The following is a 14,717-nucleotide window of genomic DNA, read 5'->3' as shown; positions in this document are numbered from 1 at the left end:
AAAGTGCATCCTATTGCTTTACATAACTATATACATACTCAGCCACCAATTGCAAGCACTTTACGAATCAAAACTCAGACCTACTGACACTTTTCTGTGAATAAAACCACACAACAAAGTGATAGATATCAGAAAGGGCACCCTTTTGAGCAATTGTGTAACTGCTGCAAACACCTAAAATAAAAAGCCACTAATCTACTACACCTTAATGTCGCGAATACAATACAAATTAGGAACATTGCCATCAGTTGTTATTTTTCTCCCTGTCTGTACATACTTTAACAGTAAATCTCAGGAGAGATCTCTTTAAAATGTGTTCTGGAGCAGCCTCAAACTGATAATGAAAGTAAACAAAGGTGAAAAGACATGCTAAAAATAAATACAGATTGGTATTTGTAAAGTTCTCTTTAAGTATCATGTCCATAACGAAAATAAAAGAGCTCTAGAAAGAGACAAGGAGGGTGAAAGTGCAGTGCAAGTTAAGAGGGTCAGAAAAGGTGACAACTGGCCAGGTGGAGTGAAAAGATTAAATTACTATCTGAGAAAAACAAATGAAAGACCTGAGCAAGTAAATGAGGTTACTAGTCAAACTCAGTCTAAGCAGTCGATTGTGAGAAACACTCGAAGAAGTCCAAGACTGAGAATTTTGACCAATAAATTCAAGGCTGCTTAGTGGACTTACATACTATTGGAAGACTTTGAACATTAAGATTTAAGTGGAGAGACAGAGGAATAAATAAATGCTGCACAGATTGATGAAGGGAAAGTGAGGCCTCCTTGAAAACCCAGAGTTTGAATTTGCAAATAAACAAAAGAAAAGAAGAGAAATCTTCTTACTAAAATGGGTAAAAACAGGGTTACTGAACGACCAAAACGAAGTTGCGCTGAAAGATGTTATAGAGCTTGTATATGTAGCGTTTTGTTAGTAATCACAGTATGGATATTGCTAACAGTGGCAGTACCTTATTTGATGATAGCTAACAGAAAGAATGAGACAGTTAGTAGTGGAAAGATAGCTACAATTAGAGGAGATAGGGTAGAATTAGAAGCAGCAGATGAGATAGATGTACATCACACAGTGACAGATAATGACACATCATTAAATGTCTTCACAAAGTTGTTATTCCTATAAGTAGATACAATAGAGATCAGTGATTGTTATGTATGTATGAAATTACCAGCTTCAGTATCAGAAGGTGTCACATACCACCACTTGCCTTTAACATATGGTATTTCATGTAGTATATTAACAAGTTTGTTTTATAGAACAGGGAAACGTCAGTATTATTATTCAAACTTGGAGGTAGTATTTTCAGAACTTCCTATACGAAAGAAAAGAATATGAATCCAGTACTTAGTAGTCAAGATGCACAGTTTATTGGTGAATTTTTCTTAACAATGAAGTCAATAGATTTAGTGAAGGCACACAAAAATAATCTAACATGTATAGTACATAAAGAAAAGAAACTGTTTTTGAGTTTAGTTGCGGAAAGGAGACAACATTTCCAAAAGAAGGCTACTGAACAGAAAACCAATGTACCTCCATGGGCTGGCAAAGAAGGAATTTATCTAACTGGCAAGGCTCAAGCTGCAATGTCCCTGGACTTCAAGAAGAAAGGGAAAACCTCCCTCCATATGTTAAAGACAGATTATAATAATGTATTTATTGGTTCCAGTGAATGTGAACAAAACTTCATAATTTTGGGAGGTTGGGGACTAAAAGGGAAAACTGATCCGGTATTTCCTGGGATTTACTACGTGTGTGGGAATAATGCTTACTACAAGCTGCCTGCATGGTGGTACGGTAGTTGCTACTTTGGGATAGTATTTCCATAAATATATCATGTAAAAAGAATCACTGGAAGCAATGAAAGCACTAATGAACTAACACTAAGAAAGAGGGATAGTTTTTCAGAAATTATAAGTGACATTTTTGGTGCATTGATACCTTCAGTGGAAGTCATTCTAAATTCACATAGAATTTGTCAATAATCAACAGTGGTTCATCATCTTGCGACTGATACTTCTGGGGGTTTCTTGATGATTAATACAGAAATGGTTGCGATTAGATCAATGTTTTTACAAAATCGACTTGCTCTTGATATTTTATTAGCAAAAGAAGGCGGAGTCTGTAGAATGTTCAAAGTCCAACATCGTTGCACTTACATACCTGATAAAAGAATGGAAATTAGAGGATATTTTAAGAATATTACAAAACTTCATGAAGATTTGAAACCATTGGAGGTTGACAGTCTATGGGAAAGACTAACAAAGAGTATTTCTTCAATAAGGACTTGTTTTTTCTGATTTAGGGAAAAGTATTTTAGGTCAAATAATTCTTCAGTTAGTTGGTATAGCAATAATAGATTTAACAATAATGATCTGGTGTAAATCTTGCAGAAACACACGAAAGGGGAGGTATGAAATGAATGGAAAAGGAAAGAAAAGAAAAGGAAGTTTGAGGAGATTCAGTTAGAAGAAATAAAAGGAAAGTTATATTAAAAGATCAAAGATTTGGAAAACAGGGGGCGTGGCTAAGCCGTGGACCAAGATGGTCGCACAGCTCTGAATCTCTCCCGGCTGTCGTGACATTACAGCCTTTTCCCTGACTCCAGTGTGGCCAAAAGATATGTGGCAGCTCGGGACACGATGCGGAGACACTCCGGCATCAGCAGCAGCCGTTTGAAGTGATTGTGAGTGGCGGGGCGGGCAGGATCGGCATCGCGATCGGCTGATGCAGAGCACAAGATGGGGCGGGGACGAGACATCGGGAAAGGAGAGCTGAGGCGGAATGAGCGAGCGGCATTGAGTCCGGACGGAGGCAGTGTGGTGAGTTGCGGGTCACGCTCCGGGGAGCTGGGCGACTGCACACCAGCCTAGCAAGCTCTCCTCTGGTGGGGGGTCCGTTCGGCCTTCCGCGCGGTGTGTAGACCTCGACCGCGGCCTCTCGTATTCCAACTGGGCCTGTGCTCTTGGGGACGCACCTACCACTGTGTGCCGATGCCTGGACGAGGCCTGTGCCCCCCCCCCCCTCCACCCCCAGCCTGGAACAATCGTAGCGTCACCTGCACAGACTCCCCCGCCTTGAAAACACTGGCGGGGACTTCACGCTTCTGCCGCTTTCCAGGCACAGCACCGCCACAGGCGAGACAGTGAGACCTGTACAAGACGCGGACGCCCCGGTGAGACTCCGTTGTGCCGCTACGTGGTTCTTCATACCATGGTCATGGCTAAACTGGCTGCCGATTCCACACACCCCTGAACTTTCCCCTAGTTATAGAACTGTCCTGCACAATGGTCAGATGTCTGCGCAGTGCCGGACTAAGTCACCTCATCATTAACTGGTCCGCAAGCGCGCCATTTGTCGCACTCCTCCTGTGTTGCAGTCAGAGACCCTGACTCGGAGACCCTCTTCTTGTTTCACTGGCGCTGCCGCGGCATGGGCTGCAAAGACCCTAAACAGCGCCTGCTCCCCTTTGAAAAAGTAGCAGAGACCACTCATGACCAACCCAGCGACATGGCGGAAGGTGGGCAAATATCCTCCAACCCCGAGGAAACACCAGCCAATTGGGTCCACTACTGCAGGAGATGAGGGCAGGATTCAAAGCGTTATATGTGCATTTGATACACTGTACAAACACATGGCGGAACTCGGTATGAAGATCCAGGTGCATGACAGGCACCTCGATGTGGTAGAATCCCGCACGTCAGATCTAGAGGATGGGATGGCGCAATCCCTGAAAAGGATTGACCGTATGGAGCGTATCCTCAAGGATGTCGCAATCAAGAATGAAGATTTGGAGGCGCATAGTCGCCAAAATAACATCTGCATTTTGGGTGTTCCCGAATCCACAGCTGCTGGACGCATGGACACCATGGTGCAGACGATACTGATTGATGTGTTTGGAAGAGACACCTTCACTCCGGGCTTTGTGGTAGAACATGCCCATAGGTCACTTGGCCCCAGACCCAACCCGGGATGTCCACCTCGGCCCATCATTGCCTGAGTAATGAACTTCAGAGATAGAGACACAGCCCTGCGACTGGTGCGCGAGCTTGGTGAAACCATTTGGCAAGGCTCCAAAGTGTCTCTATACCCTGATTTTACCGTCAAGGTCCAGGAAGCCAGGAGGAAATATCTTGGAGTCAAAGCAACGCTCAGGAACCTTGGGCTGAAGTACGGAATGCTATACCCTGCTAGGTTGCGGGTGGAGGTCAACGGATGGGCCCGTGTTTTTGAGAATCCTACGGAGGTACAGGTGTTTTGCCATACTTACAAACTCAACAACAAGCGATCTGTAGAGAAGGACAAGCTTTCCCCCCCCCCACACAGTGCTTCAGACGCAAGCATGGAACTGTTCTCTGGTTCTGGCCCCGGCTGACTGGCTGACTCTCCCTTTTTCCTACAGGCCATGCAATTGATAACTCATTGTCTATATTGGGATTTGGTTCATTGCGTGTTCACCTTACCACATTTCTGTGGAAACAAAATGTACCTTAATCGTTTGCTTTTCACTATGTTGAGGGTACTATTGGTACCATGCACTGTTTTGATAGAGTTGGTATTGCCTCTCCTGATGGGCGGGGAGGCTGGGTGGGGGTTGCGTGGGGAATTTGGTTATTGTTGCTTTGCACTGAGACATTTACAGGTTTGTACATAGGCACATCTGGCAGGTATGCACAATTGTTATTCATTGAGCTCCAACTTATGTCGCTACCATGGCACAGTTAGGTTACAACCCTGGCCCCTCGAATGTGATCTTTGCTACATGGAATGTCCGTGGCTTGAATAATACTCGCAAAAGGAGACAGGAGTTCATTATCTACTCTGTCACAGGGTCGACATAGCCTTTATACAGGAGACTCATCTTCCCACCAGCGATCTGGCCCGTTTTTCCAAAAATTGGGGACCGCATAGATATTTTGCGAATTACAGTAATTATGCCAGGGGCACGGCCATTCTTATACACAAGCAAATTCCCTTTAATTGCCATTCTGTAACGTGACAAAGAGGGTAGGTATGTGCTGGTTGTGGGTACACTAATGAGTCACAAGGTAGCGTTGATGCGTGTATAAGGCCCCAATACTGATTCCCGGATTTTTATTATTTATTACTCTCCAAATTGATTCAGCTTGGCCCCATGCCCGTTCTGCTGGGGGGCGATTTTAATATTGCCCTCAACATAACTGTGGACAGCACCTCGAGTGCTCCTGACCCCAAACCACGGGCGCGTAGAGCCTTGGAATCCCTGCGAGAATAGTTCTCCTTGCTGGACTTGGGTCGTACACATGATCAGAGTCACACCACCTATACACATTACACTGGCTCACATAACACGTGGACAAGGATTGATTACTGGCTGACGTCCCCAAAGATTTCCAATTGGTTTTATGAGCTCCAGACGCTTCCCAAGTCTTACTCTGACTACTCCCCCGTTCTATTGACATTGAGAGTCCATCGCCCCGAGGGTTTCGAGAGACAGTGGCATTTTCCCAGTCGCGCATTGGACGGTGAGGTATACAGGCAGGAACTCCCGGAGGCGATTGAGGACTACTTCACCATAAACACTGGGTCGGTTGTTTCTGAGGCAATGTTGTGGGATGGCTTTAAAGCACACCTGAGCGCGTATGTATTTCCAAGAGCGCCGAAGTGCTGCGGGACTTACGCGATGCTCTCGCCCGCTTGAAAAAAGAGCTCGGATCCCTGGACACTGGGCAGCCTTCGGTGACCGATCCAGGAATAGAAAAACAGTGGGCAGCTCTGCTCTTGGAATACAGAGACACTGCCAAGAGGGAGATACTTTTTATGGGCAAATACCACAATGCCAAGGTTTACGGGGAGGGGGACCGCCTAGGCGGGTATTGGTGCAGATGATGAGACCCCCTTAAAATAAGGCGTACATCACCGAGCTACAAACAGCGTCAGGGCAGCGAGTCATGGACCCGCTGGATATCCAGAGGGAATTTCTCTCTTATTTTAAAACATTGTACACCACTAGATGACAAAATCGAGCTGACCAGGAGACTTATTTATCAGAGATCACACTGGTATACCTTGAGAAGGTCATGCAAGATTTCTTAGCGGAGCCTATCTCGGAGGAAAGCATTGATGAGGCCATCTCTGCCCTGAACTTCTCCACTGCCCCTGGCCTTGATGGGTTCACGGGCGAATTTTACAATGTATTTAAAGATCTATTGATCCCACGCCTCTTGGAGGTATATGCTGAAGCACTGGAGAGACATGTTTTACTGCCAACTCTCCGTGAAGCTGTTATACTACTACTCCCCAAACCCGCAAAGAATCCCCTATTGTGTGGCTCATATCGACCGCTATCGCTCCTCAACCTTGATTACAAAATCCTTGCCAAGGCTCTCGCATGTCGTCTTTCCCTCCTGATGGAATCAATAATCTCCCCGGCCCAGTCCGGTTTTGTCCCTCATCGCTCAACAGCCTTCAATCTCCGCACATTATTCAATACCCTACATAGAATAAATCCAGACATCCCCACCACTGCAATCCTCTTAGACACAGAAAAAGCTTTTGACTCCCTTGAATGGCCTTTTATTTTGTCCATAATGCAGCGACTGGGGATGCCAAATGGGTTCATTGCCACTACAGCCATGTTATATAGTCAACTCACAGCTAGGCTCCTGCTATATGGTACTTTATTGGCACCTTTCTCCCTATCACGTGGCACGAGACAAGGCTGCCCATTGTCACCTTTGTTATTTATATTAGCGATGGGCCCGTTGATAAGACATTTTCAGGAGAAACACCTACACAGAGGTTTACAATTCACCACAGGCCCACTGCTAGTTTCCTTATATGCAGATGACACAATACTATATGTCCGTGACTGCCAAGTACATTTGGATTCCCTTATCCGGGAAATACTCAGTTTTGGTACTTTCTCTGGACTTGGCATCAATTGGCATAAATTAGTGATTTTTCCCCTTACAGTTAGTACAGTTGAATGGGACTTAGAGTTCCCGTTGGAGTGGTGCACAGAATCAGTGAAATATTTGGGTGTACGTATACATCTTGAGATGCACTAGATTATTCGCCGTAACTATGGGGTGGCAATTTCCAAATTAGAGGCGTAAATAGACACATGGCTTAAGCTCCCACTCTTCATGGCAGGGGGGGTAGCCCTTATCAAGATGATTGTGCTTCCAAAATTTGTATGTCTATTTCAGAACATCCCAATCCCACTCACTAACAGGTTTTTTATTACTCTTCGCTCCCACTTAATTAAATTGGTATGGGGTAACAGGAGTGCCAGGGTACGCTGGCAGGTCATGACGCTTCCCTGCAACAGAGGAGGATATGGAGTCCCTGATCTGCAACTATATTATTTGGCCGCACAATGCAGTTTTGCACAAGCATGGTACCATCCAGATGCTAGGATTCCCTTCCTGAGTCTTGAATCTGATTTAATTCTTCTGGACACTTTAGCAACCGTACTACCCCTGGGAATCCTTAAAGACCCCAAAGATATTCAGCCAGTTTCAACTACCAGTTGGGCAAGTGCTAAACTAGGGCGCCTTATGAATTCAACGTTGCTATATTCCTCGGCTCTTCCACTCCGTAATGCCAAATAGTTACCTATCACCGGTAAAAAACTGGTTCAGAAGACTTGTACTAAATTTAACATTGCTAAGATGGGTGATTGGTATCCCCCAGGCCACATTTTTGATCCAGATGATGAGTCCTTATTCCCCAACACTACATTCATGGATAGATTTGTCCTAATGAGAATACGCTCAGCATTGCGGGCTAGGCTCCCAGATTATCCTCTAGAACCTGCGTCTTTCGCCCCACTCACGATAGTTATAGGTAGTAGCAGGCGGGTCCATCTTATATCCCAGCTCTACAAGGCATGTGCAAACATCATCCCAATTAACGATGACAAGGTACGCAGTGCTTGGGAAACAGACTTGGGTAACCCAATAACAGATGAACAGTAGGCGGCTTGCTGTGCAGTTATAAAAACTTCCCTAAATAGTCATCACAAATTGATCCATTTCAAGTATTACGTAGAAGTTACGTCACTACAGCTCGAACACATAGGATAGATCCCACTAGACCACACTGTTGTCAGAGGTGCAAGCCCCCACACGCCGACTTTGCACACCTTGCCTGGACGTGCCCAAGTATACATACTTTTTGAGTAGAAGTCCATTAGACAATAAGCAGTATGATAAAGGTACCGATGGACCCCCTGCCGGAGATTGCACTTTTAGGGTACGTGGTACAGTTTCCCAATAAAGTTCACAGGTTTGTTGCCATTTATTTGTTATTGGCTAAAAGAGAAATCGCCATTTATTGGGGCGGCAGGCGTACACTTTCGGTAAAGGGATGGCTACATGGCTTAGCATCTTGCTCTATGAAAAGTGAAATATATGCAAATACAATTCCTACCTCCTCAAGACCCAAGGATATATGGGGCCCTTTCAGAGCCTTCCTGTCTGCACAGCAACAAACCCCCCCCACGCAACATGAACAGGGCTTAGTCCCAACGGGAGTGGGCTAGATTGGTTCGGGATGTGTACTATTAGCAAAGCTTTCATAATATGCGACCTAAGATTTCAATTTATTTAGATGTATGTCAATGGGAAGATCACCATTTTTGTATTGATGGATATGAGATATGGCGGGAAATTCGAGTTGGGTTATGTAAGAACTGATTGCATTGTATAGGCACGGTGCGTCCATTGGGGCGTGGGGGCGTAGCTCCCCGCACACAGCTGCCTGCAGCTCCCTCTGTGTTTATCTGAACTTAAACAGAGTTTACTTAAGTTCAAAGACGCAAGTCAAGGCGGGAGAACTGACAATCATGTCAGTCAGCATGACGTCAGACCGCCCACCCCCTTCAGAGTCTGAAGGGGGTGGGCGGTCTGGCGTCATGTTGATTGACATGATTGTCACTAGGCAGCAACACAAGTGCACATGAGTGGGGACGGAGGGTGAATTTTTTACCCTTGCCAACTCATGCGCACTTGGGTTTGCGCTTTTTTGCGCATGCCCATTAGGAGCCCTTCTGTCCCGTAATGGGCGTGCTGCGGGCAAAAAGTAACCTGTGCCCCAAGCTAATCCTGGCGCTGCAGCAGCGCCAGGATTGGCTGAGAGGGGCTGCCAGTCCACAGTCCAGTGCCATTTGTGAAGTGATTGAAGGCGCCAAGAAGGGGAGCAGAGCAGGTGACGCGGTCCAGGACCCGCGGCCGGTGAGGTAAGTTTTGTTTAAATTGTTTTATATAATTCTCCCCCCGCGACATCCCCCCCTCCTTCCTTGCGAGCCGCGACTGTTAAATAAGCACCATCGTTAGGACGGAAATAACAATTACTGATGAATCCCATGTGGCAATACAAACGTTTGGGGGAACTCTAATTTTTTAAGCTTACAGATTATTTGCCCTTTCATCACTGAGATATAAGGCATAACAAAAAGATGTATCATAAAAATTATTGAAGGAAGGTATAAACCGTCTCATATAAAAGAGACGTTTACAAATAACATATTTCTGCACCTGAGCGTTTCGCAGCATCCTCCCCGAATTACATCATTATGACAACACCAGGGAACAGCTAGCCTCGGGGCAATGTTTCACGAGCGGAGCATCACTTTTCAGCAATTAGAAATACACCTTCAGACATTCTCATGAGATCCAGGTGAGTCTTGAGATAGAGACAATGAGGAGGGGGGGCGTACACATGCAATTTTAAATGGGAATATGTACGATTGCACTAATTTTGGAATATTGCAACAAAAAAATCTTCACTCACACGTGCACCTTCACACACACACACACATGCACGAGTGTCAAGCACAATCACCCACTGAGAGAAAGCTGTACACAGCAAGCATATAGGCATGATTAACCCTACATTAACAAACAGACAGAACGCAATGAGGCACAAAACACACATACAACCTTCACACACAATCTCAAACGGGGCAAACATACACTAAGATAACATAGAAACACACCAACGTAACCTCCATACACACAAGCAACCTTCCCACACGCACCCAACTGACAAACGCAAGCATACCCAACTAAAAGACATACAGAAACCCGCAAATATAGCCTTCACACCCTCAGGCATACACACAACCTTCACACACAAAGTTAAAATCGATCTCCATCCTCTGTGTTACTTCACCATCAGTCGTACAGGTTACTGCACCTGTGACCTGTGACGATATGGATGGACTTTAAGTTAATGGTATTGCCCCATTTTGTGTGCACCGTGTCTAAGATATTAAACTGGACAGATAAATTAATGTTTTCAAACGTTTTAATTCATTTTATATTTGACATGGTAGAATACTCGTTCCGTATATTTAGGTCCATTCAGCTCTGCCCATGTGTCTAGTGCAGTGGGGACTTGTTATGATTTTAAGTTGTGTAGTAGGGTGTTATGTTCCATGAGCTTTCCTGGGGATTGCTGAAGCATGGTGGTTCTACTGTAGTCTGTTCCCAGGCAATGTCAGGCCTAGACAGGCTATAATAAATTAAACCTATTGAGTGCAGTGCAGCGAAGGGTGAGTAATGTCTGTGTGAGTGCAGGTTGAGCAGTGTGCCTGTGTGAGTCGAGGTTGAGTGATGTAGATGGGTGAATGCAGGCTTAGTGATGTGTCAGGGAAGGGTGAGCAATGGGTCTATGAGTGCAGGGTGAGCAGTGTGCCTATGTGAATGCAGGGAGAGTGATGTATCTGTGCATGTGCAAAGAGACTTGTCTGGTTACTCACAGAGATGTGTTTGCCAAGCCACCTCTTTCTCAAATTTGCTTGAGAATGCACCAATAGCCCACTCTTTTTTCGAAATGTTCTTGGGGAACCCCTTGTAGGTAGTTCGGGCTCGCTCGCTGCGCTCGCTCGCCACAGTACAGTAATTACGACTCACCACTTTCAAATGTCACCAGCCACAACTGATCACATGTCAATTCCTCAACGGTGTCTACGGGAAACTTTGTTGGCTGTAACCTGTGTTCGTACTTGTTAAGGCATTTGACCAAACTCAGTGCATTGCTTTGTCTATAACAAAATGCTAAATAAAGTTTTTTTTAAAAAAGATTTGGAAAACAAAGATGAGACTAAGAATGAAAAGAGAGTCAAAGAAACTGAGATATGCTGAAGTTGGCATCTGAATGGGATGTGTAATTTTGTGATGGCTCAAAATGCCATCAGAGAGGGGATTGATGGAGCAAGGACTCGTAGAAAAGAGACTTGCTTGGAAGCAATCCTTGCATTTAACTCCCTAACAAGTTATTAACTACGTATTGTGTAAACTAATACGCACCACATAAAAACAAGGGTTAGTGAAGCTTGTGTATGTGTTTGCTAACTTGTATAACTCGAGTGGCTTTCTAAAATGGCTGGAAATGGGAAATCTTTATTGCGCATGTGTCAACTGCATCTATGCAGTATGACGAACTATCTCTTGGAGGGAAATTCTTGCGCATGAGCAGAAGATACTAATATGGCTTCTTGAAGACTCACATGCTTTGCATCTGCTTGCTTGAAAATAAAATGAATGAATTTACTAATGTTAATGCAGGGGTAAATAATAATGAGTAAAGGGGATTAGAGTAGAGATGGGTGGTATTCAGTGAAACCATTTATTCTTGAAAATAACATCTGTCTTTTTGACTTTATTACTAGTGTGCATTTGGGCCTCTTGGGTATGTCTGGAGTGAGCCGTGTCACATGATTCTGACGCATGGCAAGTAGAAGTCAGCCTGGAAGGATGACGTGTAGTTCAAGAAGAGTGCAAGGCCACAGCTTACCTGAAGCCTGGGAAACCGGCAGTACTTATCCTGAATGAATAAAACCACATATTAAAGTTAAACATTTATATCAGATGTAATGTGAATGCGGGTGGGAAAATAAAAATGAATAAAATTAAGGGGATGGGTTTATTAACAAAGGGCTAACTGAAAAGAATGATATGTAAGCATGTGATGATCTTCCCCCCTTGCCTGACCAATCAAAGTTAGTATTTTACGATATTGAAACATTAATGGGTGGTACATGATAAATGAAAAGGTATAATTGAGGTAGCTTTAGCTGGTTAATCAGAGGAGAGACCAGGATGCTGTCTGAGAGAAGCCAGAAACGTCGATGCTGTGATGATGTGAGCCGAGGGTGTGTTTGAGTAGCGAGAGATGCTGATGAGGAATTGAATGCAGAGCTTAATATCCTAAATTATTAGGCTTAGAAAGCAGATCGCTGAAGAATCTCGAGGAGGAAGAGAGTGTCAGAGAGGGGTGTGACATGATCGTCGGTGTTATAGAGGTCATCTATTCTGCCCTGAATCCTGTCCTGAAGTCTTTGTCTCCTGATCTATCCCAGGGGACCCCTACCAGTCCTTTGGCCAGGAGGTTGGTCTTCACATCATCCTAGGTAAATATACATTTTGTGAATGTGCAGGTGCTCTTTTCTCTCTGTCCTCTCCTTTCTGAGCAGAAGTCATTGCAAGTTTGAAGTATGTGCTGGTGATATGATTAATTGAATCTTCTCTCCTATGAGTATTGGTGAATGTGCTGTACTTTAAAGTGGCTCACATGAAAATTATTTAGATAAAGACTTAAAAACGGTGCAGTCTGTGGTTATTTACTTTAAGTAAAGGTGAGGATTAAGTTATAATTTTCACCATCAACTAGTTCAATTAACGGTCCATCGGCCAGAGGAAAGAACTTTTTGATTAGTGAAAGGTTGGTTAGGAATAAGAAATAATCAATCTTGAGGTATGAAAAATTAATAAACTTTGACTCCAGCGGTTTACTCAATAGTGTGTGTGTTTATGGGGCCAGGTGAGTATATGGTATTGGAGTATCTGTTGTTGGTACGCCGCTGGATCAATGCAAGTTTTGGTGAGTGTCCTGATGGCAAAAGACCCCCCCCCAGTATATTCAAAGTGTGTTTTGATTTTGCAGGGGTTGAAATTTGTGTGTAATATATTTCATGTTCTTTTATCAATCTGACAAGATTGCTTTGTGGGAAAATGCAACCATTGAGGTCTTTATGCAAAATAAACATCTCATGCTTGCAAGGTTGAAATAATCAGTACCATGAACATAAAGTCAGGTAAGAATAACCTCTGACCTTGAAACTCATGTCCTGTTTTCCTCTTGTACCTCTTGTAACTCTCCCCCCATCATGCACAGTGCTCTGGTATTTGTAGCTAAGTGTGTGCTATATAAGTCACATATACACAGAGATTGTCAAGAGAATATGCGGTTTCTTAAATGTGGCAACAGGTATGTTGGACTCCCTCCTCCTATGTCATCATGTTGTAAGTATACCAACGCTGCCAATTCTTGACTTCTACCCTCTATGTTGATTTCACCTTGATGATCTCCAGGGCCTCTGAAAGCATGTGGCAAGTGAGGACCAAATAATGTGGTAGGGTTCGCTAAATCATTCGCGGTTGGCATCTCGAGTCACTAGACGCATCTCTTCTTGTGAAAAGCTTGGCTCGTTTAAATTTGAGGTTCCAGGAGGACTTCAACCCAAGCAGTCTGTGGTGCACCCACGTCTATTGAGAGGGGTGTATGAGCTTGCCTCTCAACACCAGTGGGGCAGGCTCAGTTGAATCCAATGCTTTATTAATGTAAAAGTGTGTATATCGGAGTCTATCTGAAAGCGGTTGAATGTGGGACTTCTTTTCAAAAGAAGTAGGATTTTGTGTCTATTTGTTTGAAGTGTCAGAATCTGATACTCCACCACAACGTAATCCTGATGGTATGACTAACACTTTATTATCTCTTCTCAGGAATAACTATTGTGGTGTCACAAAAACATGGTTTGTTGGCAGAAAACCATAGTACAATGAAAGAATTAATATTTTGTGTGTGTGGGGCAGCAGAGCTATATATTAGGTGAGACATGCCCAGGAATGATAGAGCTGTCATGCCTCAACTTTACTTATTTTATTACTTTAAAAATTATGATATACGGTGGCTTGGACGGCGGTGGTAATGGCCGCCTAACCTATTCCCTGCCACGCAGGAGAAGCGCCTTATGTCACCATAGGAGAGATCCACCGTAGTCACAGGGCAAAAATCGCTGGACTCGGACTTCTGAACCCCAGAGGCACACTCGGTGGGTGTTTGCAACCTAATTTATGGGCTGGAAGTGCCTCTACTGACTCCCGCATCTCAGCGCTCATCGGCCCATGTACATCAGTGGAGGAGCTCCGGAGCCGCTTCCCGAGACCTGCCCGCCTCCTCAAAATGAGCCTCAAAAGCCACAGACAAACACAGAGGTGAGCCGCTTAACACCACAGCCCGCCACATACCTGTCGCCAGTGTCCCGGTGCCTAATTTCACCGATCCTTAGCACTCTAAGCGACCCTCGTGTCCCGGCCATGTCTGACCCTAAATTGGCAGCCCGCTTCACCCAACTCTACTCCTAGTCACATTTAAGGCCTCCATCGAGTGACTCTGCCATCCCCGGCCTCACCGCCAGCTACACAGCCCATGAAGAGTTTTTTTACTGGAGCGACCCTCGCCAAATGAGTGTTTTCTGGCGCCCATACCCTGCACTGGTCAGTCCTCCAGAGGAGCCTTGCCTGACCTCAAAATGGCGTCGGCTGGGACATAATTTCGGCGTGAAGCTCCCTGAAGATACGATAAGAGCCCACCAAGGATGCCTAAGTACTCCGGGGAGACATATCTTGTGTCACCAATGATTCCTATAATGGCATTAAAT

This window comes from Lissotriton vulgaris, chromosome 10, assembly GCF_964263255.1.
Source record: "Lissotriton vulgaris chromosome 10, aLisVul1.2, whole genome shotgun sequence".
In the NCBI taxonomy this organism is placed as follows: Eukaryota; Metazoa; Chordata; class Amphibia; order Caudata; family Salamandridae; genus Lissotriton; species Lissotriton vulgaris.
Note: the sequence above shows the minus strand (reverse complement) of the source record.